Source organism: Patella vulgata, chromosome 4 (assembly GCF_932274485.2).
Source record: "Patella vulgata chromosome 4, xgPatVulg1.2, whole genome shotgun sequence".
In the NCBI taxonomy this organism is placed as follows: Eukaryota; Metazoa; Mollusca; class Gastropoda; family Patellidae; genus Patella; species Patella vulgata.
Genome location: NC_065882.2, coordinates 38,748,145 through 38,766,030, shown reverse-complemented (window position 1 = coordinate 38,766,030; position 17,886 = coordinate 38,748,145). Strand labels below are relative to the sequence as shown.

The 17,886-nt window shown below is 37.6% G+C and overlaps 1 long non-coding RNA gene across 3 annotated transcripts in view; it reads left to right on the top strand.

Moving 5' to 3' along the window:
* The window catches only part of LOC130012436 (uncharacterized), a 182,575-nt gene that overhangs the window by 134,089 nt on the left and 30,600 nt on the right, over positions 1–17,886 (top strand). The window contains exon 8 of one of the 3 annotated variants that reach the window (XR_008787854.1): positions 641–715. The exons of the other annotated variants lie outside the window; for them this stretch is intronic. This is a non-coding gene — a long non-coding RNA (uncharacterized LOC130012436). The remainder of the gene's footprint in view (positions 1–640; positions 716–17,886) is intronic. 3 annotated transcript variants of the gene reach the window in all.

The window sequence follows — 17,886 nt, the reverse complement described above, 5'->3', positions numbered from 1 at the left end:
ATTTAGTGAAAATATACATAAATTGCTTCCCGAAAAACTTTATTTCAACAAATTATCCTAATTAGATTCATAGTTATGGATTTTTAAAATCCGAGACTGATATCGATATGTAATCAAATTGCTCCATTATAACAGTCAACGAGTCCCATAGCACTAAAATAAGTGCATTTCAGTCATATCTGAGTGACGTCATAAGTCGTATTCCCTTCAGAATCACTTGAATCACACAAATGTTATCTATGGTTTGATTGGCTCGAAAACGAAGGTGTGAATTCACCAATGAAGTGAGTCATGGCAACGCGCGTTGATGGAAAATCCCGTACATAAAGGGCAATTTCACTTACATTTTGATCATTTTTGAGTCTAAATATTTGCAGATATTGAGATTGATATCAAAGTATTACAATACATTCGCTAGTAATACATAAAATTTAAATAAAATACTAACTCAAAATCGTAGATTGGAGTGGGCTAGATTTCAGCCCCTGACTGTCAGATTTCACGCCAAAGTCACATGACCTGACACTGTTGCAGGGAGTAACCACAAATTTGGACAGAATGTTGAACATTTGTTGAGTAAAATATGTTAAAGCTTTATTGTCCCGAATAGACTGATGAAAAGAAAATCATTGTTTTGCAGGATTCATTGAATGGTTACAGATTTTTTACTGGATTTCAATGAATGGTTTCAAATTTTTTACTGCATTATTTCAAGGTAAACTTTAACCTTATGTTTGTCAGAATATTTTCTCGTTAATGAATGTATATCTAACCATGGAGATTGGAGATTATTGAGGTTCAAATTATATTTGGAGATTCAGTATGTTAGAATATTTTCTGGGTAAGCTCAGATATGTCCATACTCCATTGGCTACCAAGCTCTATCGTTTTTCAAATTTTTTCAAGATTTTGTTTATTAGAATATTTTTTTGACAAATGTAGCTACTGTCTGTTCCAAGAGATACTCTGACTCTCAAATTCTTTGCCATTTCTTCAGTTTTTAATTTCAACGGCCAAAAATTGGTGACATACCTGAAATTGTCATCCCGTGCTTGCTTCGTCGAGCCCTAACGCCTAAAAATTCGATAAGATCCACTCTCCTCTTGAAAATTTCACATATTTCGACATTGTTTCTTTCTCAAAACATCAACATTACGAGTGCGTCTGCGTAATGGGAGACTTGCATTTCGCGTATAGGGTAGACAGGTATCTCCTAATCGGGTACATTCGGTTAGAAATATATAGTGAAGGAAAATTCGCCCGTTTCTTTTGCGGCAGTAATACTTAGGTTTCAGGCTGTGGATCATGTTTTTTGGTTGGATTAATATTATGTTCTGTTTTAACCCGCTTATTTTGCAGAAACTGCGCATTAAGCCACTCGGTTTTGGGGAGTAAGGTCTAGAGATATGACATTTTTATAAACACTTTATTAGTTTTCCAAGGTTCTGATCAGCTGTATATAAATATTCAAAATATATTTGTCCAGATTATTTCCCTTTGGCCTTGCAGTTTTTAGCCTATAAACTAAATAATAATTATCCGATTGACACAGAATCAACGGCATGGTATACATGTTGGCACTATCTATAATACTAATTAATACAAAATATTATCTTATCGCAAATTAGCTGATATATATCTGGATAGTCCTCCTAAATATGCAGAGCAATGCGGGAATCGATTTTCATACTCTGTTTTCCCGCAAATGTTATTTAACTTTTTTATTTTATAATATTTGTATTCTAAACATTTATCTACACGTAGGGTTGATATATAACATCAACCAAATATCCATGAATCATTTTGAATTTTTGCTATTTCTGAGAAATAGGCAGTTTTGTGGGAGTCACTTTTCAAAAGAATAAAATATTGTTCTATTTTAATGACATTTGCTAGATTTGATACTGCAGCTGTAAATTAGTGTAACATTCTTGTCATTAGAAATTTTAAAACTTTAATTCCACATACCGAAAAGCACAAACCACTGCGAACATATGAATATATCAAAAGATAGTTTGTAACTTTATGCAATTGTCCAAAGTACCTTTTTACGTTGTTTACCCAAACACATCTACAGTGGTTTTGAAAAAAACAAAACATATTTTCAACCCTTAAAGCAAACATGTTTTTTTTTCTAAAGAGTGTTATTCAGTGCCATTTAATAATGATGTTTACTAATTTCGTTTAAGTAATATTGTGTAGATATACGACCAAGCATTGGTCATTTTGTAAGGGTTCCACACGTTAACATGCTATCATAAATGGCAATTTCGCCTAAATAGTTAACACGTGTAACATGCTCATGGGAATATGTTAAGTGACGTCCGTTAAAGGATTACGAGCACATGTTTTATAGTGTTTTGTAATAACTACTGGGCACTGCTTTCTGAAATTTAGTGACTTTGTCTCCTATACATTTTTACACGTAGCGAAGAGTTCGGTATTCATCTGCTTCCCACATGCAGAGTTCTGTTAAATCAGGCCCAATGCTTGAAGGGAACAAGGGGTCCAATCGGACCCCTAACTTACAACTCACAGTAGGGATTTTGCTAATGTATTTGCTGCCTAATACCATATTGCATATGCTAGAGTATTCTCTCTTTTAACATCTGCATGTTACAAATACCAAAAATTAAATGATGAATTCCAAATATACAATAGTTTTTGTATCAAGCGTGAATTGCCATTTAAACTCTTTATCACATATACTCAGCCAAATTAAAAACTTGACACTGATGAATTTCAACAAATTTTTTGTTCTGGTAAGTCAAATAAATTTTAATGTGTTTCTAACGATATTAAGTAGTAAGAAGCCTTTAATTTCATAAAATTGTAAAGTCACGTGGATCACGTGACTTTTGAGCATATAAAGATGAAAAACCTGAAAAACATGTGCAAACACAAACTAGTGAGGTCAATCGATGCAAGTTTGCTTAAACTGAACACGCACACATAACTTGAAGTAGGGATTTTGCTAATGTATTTGCTGCCTAATACCATATTGCATATGCTAGAGTATTCTCTCTTTTAACATCTGCATGTTACAAATACCAAAAATTAAATGATGAATTCCAAATATACAATAGTTTTTGTATCAAGCGTGAATTGCCATTTAAACTCTTTATCACATATACTCAGCCAAATTAAAAACTTGACACTGAGGAATTTCAACAAATTTTTTGTTCTGGAAGTCAAATAAATTTTAATGTGTTTCTAACGATATTAAGTAGTAAGAAGCCTTTAATTTCATAAAATTGTAAAGTCACGTGGATCACGTGACTTTTGAGCATATAAAGATGAAAAACCTGAAAAACATGTGCAAACACAAACTAGTGAGGTCAATCGATGCAAGTTTGCTTAAACTGAACACGCACACATAACTTGAACTGGAAAAACAAATTAAAATTGTTATTTTCATCTTTGTTAGAAAATGCTGTGCCTTTCAAATGTAGAACGTCTACATGCTATGGGTAGGCTCTATGCTGGTCAGTCTGTGGTCACTGTTGCAAGAGCCTTTAATTGTTCACGCCAGACAATAATTAATCTTAGAATGAGAGTGCTTCAAACTGGAACTATTGCCGACCGCCCAAGGGCGGGAGCGCCACGTGTGACGTCACTCCAGGAAGATCAAGCAATACGATTACGTCATCTTAGAAACAGATATGTCACTGCAACCTCCACAAGTAGAGAGATGTTTGGTGGAAGGGTAACTGCACAAACTGTTCGAAATCGCTTGCAGGCTGCTGGTCTTCGAGCTCGGAGGCCCTATAGGACCAATATTGACACCTCTTCATCGCCGTAACCGACTTGTGTGGGCCCAAGGCTTTACAATGCGACTGAAACACTCGCATTTGCGAGTGAATTTTGACAATGGCGACCAGATATTTATAAATGCTAGGTTTCTGGCGAGTGAACATATATCTTGAAGTCCCCAATTAACACTATAGCTATCTGAACTTTTCTCCGTAAAGATAACGTAATCGGCAATGATCCCAGTCAAATGTCACTCTTGTTACTTTCCTGGTTTGAAATTGGGTCAATCTCATTGTCCTCTGCGAGGAAATTCTCATTGCGCATGCGCTGTATTTATCGGAAGTTTGCGAGACAGCTGACAGCATGGCTAGCAGACGAATCAAACCTATATCGTCTTACTTTACTAGTAAAGTAACTTCGTCTCGCAGTGAGTCTCAGTTGGGGAAAAATGATGATAGTCATGCTACTGACGCTACACCACCCAAACAAGCAAAATTACAAGCTTCGCCGACCGCCGTCTTAGTCTTGCAGTGAGTCCCAGTCGGAAAAAAATGTTTAAAACATCTTTTTTTATTATTATTATAGGACGACGAGTTATGTATATTCACAATATAATTTAGCTATATCATACGACAAATTATTCTAATCTTCAGACTTGGCAACTGAAAATTTTGTTTGGCTAGTGGTTTTGAAAATTTACTTATGTTTGCACAAGTAAGTTCAAAATGCTGTGTAGAGCCTTGTGTGGGCCACAAGACACATACAATTTACTCAAAGACAGTGGAATTCGGTTGTCTTTAGTGACGAATCTCGATTCACTTGGAGATTTGCCGATGGCAGGATCCGAGTGTACCACAGACGAGGTGAACATTACGCTCAAGTATGCGTCAGAGAAGTTGACTGATTTGGTGGCGGCAGCGTCATGGTTTGGGGTTCTTTTTGTGCACATGGACGTTCTCCTCTTGTTGTTGTCCAAGGGAACTTAAATACTGTCCAGTACAGGGATCAGATTTTGCAACCTGTTCTTCTTCCGTTTATACAGAGACATGGGCCTGGACTAACGTTTCAACAAGACAATGCTCGACCCCATACAGCAATTGCTACCCAGAATTTTTTAAGAAATGCCGATGTCCAAGTCCTGGATTTCCCGTCGCTTAGCCCCGACCTTAATCCTATTGAACACATCTGGGACGAACAGGGTCGATGTGTTTGTCAGCAAGTGAATCCACCACTGACGTTGCAGGACCTTCAACATTATTTCTGTTTTATGGATATTGCTATTGAAAGTAAGATGCACAATTTACGCAACGTGGCACGTTTTTATAAATTCAATAAATTTCAAAGGGTGAGTGCGCGTCTTTTTAGTAATAAAGCAGAAATATATTTCTGTTGTTTTTGCTGGATTTACTCTCTATATTCCCGTGGATATTCAAATTGGGCGCTGACTGCTGGGTATTTATAAATGACGACATTACATTCGCCTTTACGTATACAATAGATTAAGGTCCGTATTTTTATTTCATTAAATTCAACTTTATATATATGGTACGCAATACAAAAGACACATAAGAGAAACGTCGATCATAGCAAGCACACACGCCTGTCTAAAGACCTGTCTTTAATTATACAAAGACCTGCGTAAAACACACGGTCGAATTATAAATCGCACGGTAAAACAGTTTTACTTCCTAAATTTTGATTTAACACGTACATGTCAGATAAAACCTGTTGATCCTTGATTATACTCCTTTTGATGCAGTTATCGCAACTAGTGAGAAAACACGCCAATTAAACAATACACAACATTGACATTCATTTTTTACCGGTCGGTTTATTATGTCACCTCTACTGAAAACGCACTGTCGCACAGTTTTTCACCCCTAGCGTTAATTAACTCACCTCTCAGACAGTTTTTCACCCTTGTTAATTAACACACCTTATTTACAGTTTTAACGCGGTAATACCAAGTAATAGTCGGAAAATTAATTTTCTTTCGATACACGTACAAATAACAACCATGACTGAGAAATATATGGTGGCTGTGCACAGATTCACCCTTTAGCAGTTCTCAGTGTAAGGGAGGCAACTCTTTGCATGTAAACAATAAAGATCACGACTTTCGGTTATCAGCATTGATTTGGGAAATTGTAAGGTGTAATTTAGCTAAGAGATTTGTTCTCAATTTTTTTTCAATCTATTTTAGAGTAAATAAAGTGGATATAATTATTGGCAAGTGTTCCAAATACTCTTAAAATGCCTAGCGATAAACTAAACAAATAGCGACCAATTTACGGCAGCAATGGCTGACATTTTCGTTTGCGCGTGTACGTACAGCATCTAATACAATACTTCGAATGCAACACAACCTGGATATTTAATTCAATATGGGAATACGTCTCACCGATTCTGACATACATGGAACACTCTCTCAAATAAATGTGAAAGCAGATTTACGCAATCACGGGAGAAAGAAATCCCGTACATTGAGAGGATAATCGCCATGGGGGGGGAGGGGTATGATTAAATCGATACCAATATTTAGTCGTTATGCAAAACTATTTTTTTACGCCCCCCCCCCCTCTATTCCTAATGTAGAAATACTATACAATCTAACTAATAAGCTCACCAATTATCTTACATGAAACAATATTTTTAAAAACTCTGGAATGGGGAACACGTCACAAGGATATTTTTTAAAATCATGCTAAGTTAAAACGAAAGAAAAGTGTTACTTACTACCAGTACTACTTTACTGGTAATTTTAATTATTTTTTACGTTACTAATTATTTATTTCTGTAGGCTACATATTCAATTTTGGTTTAATTACATAATTAATTTTAGATATGGTACCATTGCTTGTGTATATTTTATCTATTACCCATTTAATGCAATTTTTGTGTTGTTGGGCCTGCAGTTCAGTGTATCATTTCTAAATTAATTACCCTTGGAAGTGCGAATTTACGCGTTTTTGGAAATCTACTGCCAAATCATGGTTTCTACTGCATTTTTTACACTACCCCACTGCATTTCAGCTCTGAGGGGTTGACGGGTCTGATCGGATATTAACTTTAGCCCTTAGATTGTTCACAAGATTTTTCAAAGTGATCAAGGGCCATAACTCTGGCAAAAATTATCGGAAATCACTGAAAATCAATAGGATTCTTCGTCTCATGACCTTAAACACTGTGTATCAATTTAAAGTCAATCGGATATTAACTTTAGCCTCTGGAGCTTCCACAAGATTTTTCAAAGTGATCAAGGGCCATAACACTGGCAGTAATTATCGGAAATCGCTGAAAATCAATAGGCTTCTTTGTCTCATGATCTTAAACACTGTGTATAAATTTAAAGTCAATCGGACATTAACTTTAGCCTCTAGACCGCCCACAAGATTTTTCAAAGTGATCAAGGGCATTAATCTTTCCGTAATTATTGGAAATCGCTGAGTATCAATAGGCTTCTTCGTCTAATGACCTTAAACACTGTGTATAAATTTAAAGTCAATCGGATATTAACTTTGACCTCTAGAGCATCCACAAGATTTTTTGAAGTGATCAAGGGCCATAACTCTGGCAGTAATTATCGAAAATCATTGAAAATCAATAGGCTTCTTCATCCCATGACCCATAACACTGTGTATAAATTTAAAGTCAATCAGATATTAACTTTGACCTTTAGAGCATCCACAAGATTTTTCAAAGTAATCAAGGGCCATAACACCGGCAGTAATTATCAGAAATCGCTGAAAATCAATAGGCTTCTTTGTCTCATGACTTTAAACACTGTGTATAAATTTAAAGTCAATCTGATATTAACTTTAGCCTATAGAGCAATTGTGGACGCCGGACCGACGGGGGCGAGAACAATATACGACCACATTTCAATGTGGGGTTATAAAAACAAACTTGTATTGCCAGATTATTTCACTGATATTCATTTGAGAAAATATGAGTGGAATTCAGCAATTCAGAGCAAAATTAGGTCTTAAATTTCTTTGTTTTTTGTAAAAATTTATGCAATATATTTTCAAGGTAGAGATGGGCGATTTGACCAGTTATCCCTTTTAGCAGTTACTAGTTTTGTTCAGAATTGAACTCTTCAGACTGATTTATCTCATTTTCGGTTATATTCGATAGTATCTCTTGGGTAGCCCCGTTTGAGATAATAGTTTACCAGGTTGTCTGCATGTTTTTTGTAATCCGCTGGAATGGAGCAGATTCGTTTGAGTCGAAGGAATTGACTATACGGTCCCTTGTGTTTTATATGCGGTTTCTCCAATCTGGTTTATTAGCAATGATGCTTTTTGCGATGGCCGATAATATTCAGAGGAAAACGCTCCTAACCACAAAAAACACACCGAAGGATAACAAACGTCCGGTTTTCATAAAGGATTATAATCAAACTTCGATCCGTATCAGCAAGATAATCCGGAATAACTGGCACATCCTCCACAGCTCGAACGATTGCCGGACTATTTTCCCACAACCTTGCTTAACAGCCTACAGACGAAACCCGTCTCTTAAAGATCTTTTAACCTCAGCAACCATAAAGGACCCTAAACCCTTGCCACAAGTAAGTGGGAAAAGTTACAAGTTTCTAGAATCTACCTGTAACTATCCCCAATGCAATTACTGCAACACGCTTAAAGAAAGAAAACTTTTCACTCCAGCAAAACTGGCAAATCTTATAACTGCAACAGCAATTACACTTGCCATAGCAAAAACGTGATCTACCTACTTACTTGCAATCTCTGTCAAAAACAGTACATAGGAGAAACAAAAATATTGTTTCGAATTAGACTTAAAGAACATTATGCTGATATCACCCACAAGAGAGACACCCCAGTCGCCTCTCACTTCCACCTACCGAGCCATTCTAGTCGAAACCTTGACCTCCAAAAATCTACAACCAATAGACGCACCATTGAACTTCATTGGATCATTAGATTGAAAACCTTCCAACCACACGATATCAATGACAAAATCTGAACTTGGGCATCCCCCTTTTTTTCCTTTGTTTACAACCCCTCTACTGGGTGTTCCAACTTTGGATTTTTTTAGTCTATAAACCCTCTCACGGGGGTTCGTCTTTTAACCCCTCCCTTTTTCCCTTATATACTCTTGCCCGTACATGTCACCCGACATTACGTCACAATGACCCACTTCATGTCATAGCAACCGCATTCCAAAACAACATGGAAGCTTGCGAAGAATGTGGGAAAAATTTTTCCAAGCGATGCCATTTCCTGCGACATGCTAGGGAGAGGCATCACCCCACTTTCTTCAAGTGTGTTAATTGCGGGAAGGTTTTCCGTAGAAAAGAATACCTCACCAAACATAGATGCAAGACCACCCTTCCTAGAAATAATGAGGGAAACCAACCCACCACGGCAGATACCCTCCAGGCAGCCATTCAAGAGACTATTGGGGAGCTCGCCCAAGAGCCCCCTAGCACTTCATATTCGACTGCCACGGTCGTTGCCATAGGGAATTCACCAGAAAGAGTTTTTTCTACTCCAAGCCAAAGCCACAGCTCAGCGGATATACAAGGCGCTCCATTCTCAGCCTTCGACCACTGGGACTTCCATACATCCCCACACCTCATTGTAGGGGAATCCTGGACCACTTTGACTACCAGTAGGAGAGACATTTGGAAAAATAGAGATCCGCACCTAGATTCCTCCTTCCAGATCCCGATCCAAAAAAGCTTAGAGGACGCCATTCAAGAGGACCCCCTCCTCTCACCCCAGCTTTCCGCCAGTGATATGTTCAATTCATCATTTAATTCTGGCTTGGGTTTTAAATAAGAATTTTATAAAACCCTCACTATCGTTTTGTCTTTTCTAGTCCCACTACTCCCCTTGTGGTCTCTCCCAGACCCTCTACCCTTCCCCTCTCTCTCCATACACACACCCGATTTAGATTTGGCTTACGTTTTTTTCTTGCCCTCTACTCTACCCAGATTTGTAGGCATACTGCCTCTCCCTACTACGAGATAGGCTCTTTTTGAAGACCACGGTCATACCCCAACCCCGTTTTTTTTATGTTTTTTTCTTTTGTTTTTTATTTTTTTCAAAACCCCGGTATAAATCCTAAACTCCGGAAAAATACCAAACCTCGGTAAACCCTGCCAAATACAAAACCCTGGTAAAATTCTGAAACCCCGGTAAAATATCAAACCCTGGTATCAGAAACCCCGGTAAACACCGCCAAAATTAATAAACCCCGGTGAAATCTCACCAGGGTTTCCATACAGTATATATAGAACCTCATTAAGTGAGATAAATCAGTCTGAAGAGTTCAATTCTGAACGAAACTAGTAACTGCTAAAAAGGATAACTGGTGAAATTGCCCGAACGATTGCCGGACTATTTTCCCACAACCTTGCTTAACAGCCTACAGACGAAACCCGTCTCTTAAAGATCTTTTAACCTCAGCAACCATAAAGGACCCTAAACCCTTGCCACAAGTAAGTGGGAAAAGTTACAAGTTTCTAGAATCTACCTGTAACTATCCCCAATGCAATTACTGCAACACGCTTAAAGAAAGAAAACTTTTCACTCCAGCAAAACTGGCAAATCTTATAACTGCAACAGCAATTACACTTGCCATAGCAAAAACGTGATCTACCTACTTACTTGCAATCTCTGTCAAAAACAGTACATAGGAGAAACAAAAATATTGTTTCGAATTAGACTTAAAGAACATTATGCTGATATCACCCACAAGAGAGACACCCCAGTCGCCTCTCACTTCCACCTACCGAGCCATTCTAGTCGAAACCTTGACCTCCAAAAATCTACAACCAATAGACGCACCATTGAACTTCATTGGATCATTAGATTGAAAACCTTCCAACCACACGATATCAATGACAAAATCTGAACTTGGGCATCCCCCTTTTTTTCCTTTGTTTACAACCCCTCTACTGGGTGTTCCAACTTTGGATTTTTTTAGTCTATAAACCCTCTCACGGGGGTTCGTCTTTTAACCCCTCCCTTTTTCCCTTATATACTCTTGCCCGTACATGTCACCCGACATTACGTCACAATGACCCACTTCATGTCATAGCAACCGCATTCCAAAACAACATGGAAGCTTGCGAAGAATGTGGGAAAAAATTTTCCAAGCGATGCCATTTCCTGCGACATGCTAGGGAGAGGCATCACCCCACTTTCTTCAAGTGTGTTAATTGCGGGAAGGTTTTCCGTAGAAAAGAATACCTCACCAAACATAGATGCAAGACCACCCTTCCTAGAAATAATGAGGGAAACCAACCCACCACGGCAGATACCCTCCAGACAGCCATTCAAGAGACTATTGGGGAGCTCGCCCAAGAGCCCCCTAGCACTTCATATTCGACTGCCACGGTCGTTGCCATAGGGAATTCACCAGAAAGAGTTTTTTCTACTCCAAGCCAAAGCCACAGCTCAGCGGATATACAAGGCGCTCCATTCTCAGCCTTCGACCACTGGGACTTCCATACATCCCCACACCTCATTGTAGGGGAATCCTGGACCACTTTGACTACCAGTAGGAGAGACATTTGGAAAAATAGAGATCCGCACCTAGATTCCTCCTTCCAGATCCCGATCCAAAAAAGCTTAGAGGACGCCATTCAAGAGGACCCCCTCCTCTCACCCCAGCTTTCCGCCAGTGATATGTTCAATTCATCATTTAATTCTGGCTTGGGTTTTAAATAAGAATTTTATAAAACCCTCACTATCGTTTTGTCTTTTCTAGTCCCACTACTCCCCTTGTGGTCTCTCCCAGACCCTCTACCCTTCCCCTCTCTCTCCATACACACACCCGATTTAGATTTGGCTTACGTTTTTTTCTTGCCCTCTACTCTACCCAGATTTGTAGGCATACTGCCTCTCCCTACTACGAGATAGGCTCTTTTTGAAGACCACGGTCATACCCCAACCCCGTTTTTTTTATGTTTTTTTCTTTTGTTTTTTATTTTTTTCAAAACCCCGGTATAAATCCTAAACTCCGGAAAAATACCAAACCTCGGTAAACCCTGCCAAATACAAAACCCTGGTAAAATTCTGAAACCCCGGTAAAATATCAAACCCTGGTATCAGAAACCCCGGTAAACACCGCCAAAATTAATAAACCCCGGTGAAATCTCACCAGGGTTTCCATACAGTATATATAGAACCTCATTAAGTGAGATAAATCAGTCTGAAGAGTTCAATTCTGAACGAAACTAGTAACTGCTAAAAAGGATAACTGGTGAAATTGCCCTCTCTATCTACCTATTTATTCAACCTGCCATTATCCAGTTATGGCTAAATTTGTGACCCCAGCGGGCAGTCATGATTCCCTTTTTAACTCGGAATCAATCACGACTATGATGGAAGAAGCTCCACCGGCAAAAAGACTCAGAGTCAAGTTCCTACAACCAACCAGTCTTCCAATGTTAAATCGGTACAATTACCGGAAAACATCTTACCACTTTACAAAAGTGTTAGGAATATCAAGAGCAAAGCTGCTCATCTCCAAGTACAGAGCGATTTTCTAGATGCTTGCCATGCCGCTAAACTTGTACCGTCTTCATTTAGACCCAGGATCTACACAGGAAATATGGTACCACACAGAGGTAGCGGAATTCAGAGCCCACGCCACAAAAGAGTACTGCCTTACCATGATGAGGATCCACATCCAACACCTGGAACGGACCTGCGAGAAAAATCCAAAAAGATCTCGTAGTAGCTAAAAGCAAACTCACAGACACGTGTGACCCCTGCCAACTTTCCGAAGCGGATTTAGGTGTCACCACGGTTATAGAGAGAGAAATCTCTACGGGTAAAGCAAAACTGCAACCCCGTTTCGACCAACTTAGCTTAGAGAGCAAAAAAGATGACCCCTTCCATGGGAAATACTTCAATGGAAGCGGGAAAAAGCTATACCCACAACGAGGATCCGCCCCCAGGACCTCCAGGGTAAACAACAATAATAAGAGGTATCGATCCAGATCCTCATCCAGAAAACGATTTAATTCCACCACCAACAACAACCAATCGAGAATCTTTAGGATGGTACAAGAACTAGCTCACACTTTAAATTTGAATAATAACAGTGATTCTCATGCTTCGTCTAATAAAACTTCCGAAACTTACCTTAAGTCGTTTGTTGTCAATTTATCTAAGTCTCAATTAAGCGCACAAGAACTCTCTGTCCTCAGTAAAGGACTTACCTTCAGCCCAACACTCAAAGGGATAGACCTCGGCCAATCGCTCATAGATTTGAGAAAACTATTCTGCCAAATGAGAATAACTTATCATTTCAACAATGCACCCTCACCCCCCAACACTTTCAATCTAAAGTTAGATAAAAAATTTGCACCAAGAAGCACTTGAATTGGGCGACATTAAAGTAGATGTATATTGTCACAGTGGAGATTTGTCGCCGAGTAACACAGAGTAAGAATATAGTTCCAATCTTTTGGCACGTTTCTGACCACATGACTTACCGTTAAGCTCCCCGTGGAGTGATTTACGGCACTGTGCTCTATGAATGATCGATTTAGATTAACTGAAGCTGCAAGTAATGTGTAAAAGCTCATCGTATGACGTATATAATTGAAAGTTTGGATTTTATAGCAGCCAATAATTGATGGATTACATCTAAGTTATAGACGAAGATGTAATGATACGTTTTAAAAAATTGTAAGTTGTTCATTGTTGAATACATTTTGGCCGACATTATATGAATGTACAGTGCGTTAGAAAAAAATCCTAACCGATACAGAATGCCGGTAAATGTTTTCCCGAGATTTGTTGTTATTTAAAAAGGGCCTGTACATATACATGTACACGTTTTCGCGGCAGCATTACTGTATTAGAATTCCTTCAATTTATTATAGACATTATTATTTCGACGCTAGCGTCTCGCGAATTAGTTGCAGGAAGCATGGCAAAACACGATGTAACGTATCTCGGGAAATTCAACGGCTCGTCTAATAAATGAACGTCCTAGATAATTGAACGGGAAGCCCATTTTTATACGCATCTCGGGAAATTATTTAAACCGGCTCGTCCAATAAATGAACAGGTAGTCCATTTTTAAATGTATCTCGGAGAAACTAAAGCCATTGACATTAATCTAAACCATAGTACTAATTAAACCATTTTTGTTATTCTTCAACGATTTTTATCAATTATCGAACAGGGTTTTGAAATTAAACGGTATGAATAGTAACCAACGCTAAAAAAAACATATTAAACGATACCATATTTGTAGTGATAGTTGATGAGCCAAAACCAGGTCGTTTTTACTTACTACCTAAGATTCACAAATCATGTGAACCCTTCAAAGTGCCTGGTAGACCCATTATCAGTGGTAATGGGACCCCCACGGAATTTATCAGTAGTTTCATAGACGAACACATCAAACATTTCGTCCCTCTTTATCCTAGCTATATCAAAGACACTACCCATTTTATCCAAAGATTAGAATCCATCGACTTAACACAAGAAAACGATGTTATCCTCGTCACTATGGATGTTACTTCCCTCTACACTAACATCCCCACGAACGAAGGCCTCAGAGCCATCGCAAAAAGCATCATCGCTAATAAACCAGATTGGAGAATTCACCCCACATATTTAATCGCACTACTTAAACTTGTACTTACTAAAAACAACTTTGTTTTCAACAATAAACATTACCTCCAGATAGGAGGCACCAGCATGGGGACCAAAGTTGCCCCCAGCTTCGCTTGTGTTTTCTTAAGTGAATTAGAACAAATTATGTTAAATAAAGTACCTTTCAAGCCGTTAGTCTACGTCCGATTCATAGACGACATCTTCATCATTTGGACACATGAAAATTCTAAACTACTAGATTTCCTACAGCTGATGAACAGTTTTCACAAAACAATCAAATTCACAGCCGAATATTCCACGGAGAACGTGCCTTTCCTAGACACCATGGTAAGCTTTGAACACCACACAAAAAAACTCACGTTTAATCTGTTCTGCAAACTGACAGACACACAATCATGCTTATCCTACACTTTATTCCATCCACTGCATATAAAACACAAGGGACCGTATAGTCAATTCCTCCGACTCAAACGAATCTGCTCCATTCCAGCGGATTACAAAAAACATGCATCCAACCTGGTAAACTATTATCTCAAACGGGGCTACCCACGAGATACTATCGAATCTAACCGAAAGAAAGCCGATAATATTCAGAGGAATATGCTCCTAACCACAAAAACAACACCGAAGGATAACAAATGTCCGGTTTTCATAACGGATTATAATCCAACTTCGGTCCATATCAGCAAGATCATCAGGAATAACTGGCACATCCTCCACAGCTCGAATGATTGCCGGACTATTTTCCCACAACCTTGCTTAACAGCTTACAGACGAAACCTGTCTCTAAAAGATCTTTTAACCTCAGCAACCATAAAGGACCCTAAACCCGTGCCACAAGTGGGAAAAGTTACAATTTTCTAGAATCTACCTGTAACTATCCCCAATGCAATTACTGCAACACACTTAAAGGAAAGAAAACTTTTCACTCCAGCAAAACTGGCACATCTTATAACTGCAACAGCAATTACACTTGCCATAGCAAAAACGTGATCTACCTACTTACTTGCAATCTCTGTCAAAAACAGTACGTAGGAGAAATGAAAATATTGTTTCGAATTAGACTTAAAGAACATTATGCTGATATCACCCACAAGAGAGACACCCCAGTCGCCTCTCACTTCCGCCTACCGAGCCATTCTAGTCGAAACCTTGACTACCAAATAATTAAACAATTGGGTACCAATACTGACCTTCAAAAATCTACAACCAATAGACGCACCATTGAACTTCATTGAATCATTAGATTGAAAACCTTCCAACCACACGGTATCAATGACAAAATCTGAACTTGGGCATCCCCCTTTTTTTCTTTTGTTTACAATATATTTTCAAGTTTCTTTTTTTTTGTCAATTCGCTGGTGTTATTTCAAGGCATTTAGACATGCCAAATTTGGACCTAACATACCGCGTAATTCACACTTCAATTGAAATTAATACTGTATCTATATTCAAACCAAAAATTTCATAAAAGACATCAACTTTTAAAAGACAAAAAAAAAAACCAACAATTAAACTAACAAGTAAGGTGTAAGCTCATAGGTTTTCATAGCCAAAATATATCTGAATATATGTAAATATTTACCAATTTACCAATTAATAATTCAATTTTTAGTGTGTCTAAACATGCTTGTCAAAGTAAAGTTTAATGTCATTTGCACTTGCCAGGTAGTATACAGCACAATGACCAGTCATTTTTACATGGGCAATATCTTACTAATAATTTTAGTTTGAAGACATATCTACTATTTATTATTCTAAATAAGGAGCATTCATAATTTTCAAAAACCATACTACATGTACTAAAAATACCAATCTTGAATAAATATTTTTCATCAAATTCACTCGTCAACCATGTGATGTTCCTTTGATAACCCTGTGAGATTCATTGTAAAAACGCCAGAGAGCAAGTACCAGTATTTAAAATGCATGAAGCCAAGTTTTTTATTCAAGAGAGATCTACCTTACAAAAAGTCTGCAGCTTACACCGTACACAAATTCTGAAATAAATTTTTATCACTCTACCAATTCTACTGGATATAGTGAAACTAAAGAAAATGTAAGATATAATTATCAATAGTTTCTCTCGCAAGATTCAATGATTTAGGGAACTAATGGAAATGTAAGATATAATTATCATTAGTTTATCTCGCAAGATTCGCTGACGCACTCACTATATATATATATCTATAATTACATCTCTCCACGATGTGCTTGAATGATTTACAGTTGAATATCTATGACTGCGCTAAGGGCTTGCATCCATTGCTTAACACACTAACAGACTTCTATGCTTAAAATATTTCCACTTATTTGGAACTTCTCTTTTTAAAATATTTCCCATTTTTCTTAAACTAAGGCATTATTATACATGTTTACCTTGAAATAATGCAGTAAAATATCTGTAACCATTTAATAAAATAATGCAGTAAAAAATCTGTAACTATTCAATGAATCCTGCAAAACAATGATTTTCTTTTGATCAATCTATTCGGGACATTAAAGCTTTAACATATTTTACTCAATAAATGTTCAACATTCTGTTAAAAATTTGTGGTTATCCCCTGCAACGATTTCTGGTCACGTGACTTTAGTGTGTAATCTGACACTCAGCGGCTGAAATCTAGGCCACAACAATCTATGATTTTCAGTTACTATTTTATTTAAATGTATTACTAGCGATTGTATTGTAAATGTTACTCAACATGTGTTGGACATTTTGTCCAAAATCTTTTGGCTACCCCCTTAAGTCCTCCCAAAAATATAAAAAAAAATTGAATTTTGCAAAAAGTTTGCAAGCCAATAGAGTTTGGACATACATGTATCTGAGCTTACAGAGATAATTTTAAAAAAAACTGATTCTTATTTATCAAAAAACTGTAGGACTGTACTGTAGGAGTTCAAGATATTGCACTCTTGCGATATTAGATCTAGGCCTAATTAACCTAGACATTGTTTTACAAGGGTCAACAAGCACCTGTCATATGAAGCTAATACTTAGATGGGGGAGGGTGTGAGGTTTTTGGGATGTGTCCACTGTTCGTTCCCCATTTAAGTTCATGTAACCTTTTTTACAGGAACTTGCAAACTAAAAAAAAAGGTTACTATAGATTCTAACTGAAAAGAAAATTAAAGAAATATTTACTTGAATTCTGTCTATGAGATGGGTAATTGACATAAGTTTTATTGGTCTGCTGGAACATGATTTTGTAAATGGTGCCCTTTGTAAATGATCCATGGAGAATCTCAGAATTTTTCACACCGTCACCTGTTCCCTCTTGTCTGAAGCATCGTCCTTTAAATCAATTTTTAAATTTGCTAATCAAATTTGGCAAAATTGAACTTTTGATTAGCAGTGCTGCTAATTACTGTGAAAAATTACCGACAGCCCTGGATGTATCCCCTAACTTGTTGTCATTAATTTATAAAATTAATTTGAACCTACACTGTTTGACGTCAGCTAATGTATGCTCCATTTTGTTCAGTCATTAGTCAATGTATTAGATTCGATTCATTAGAC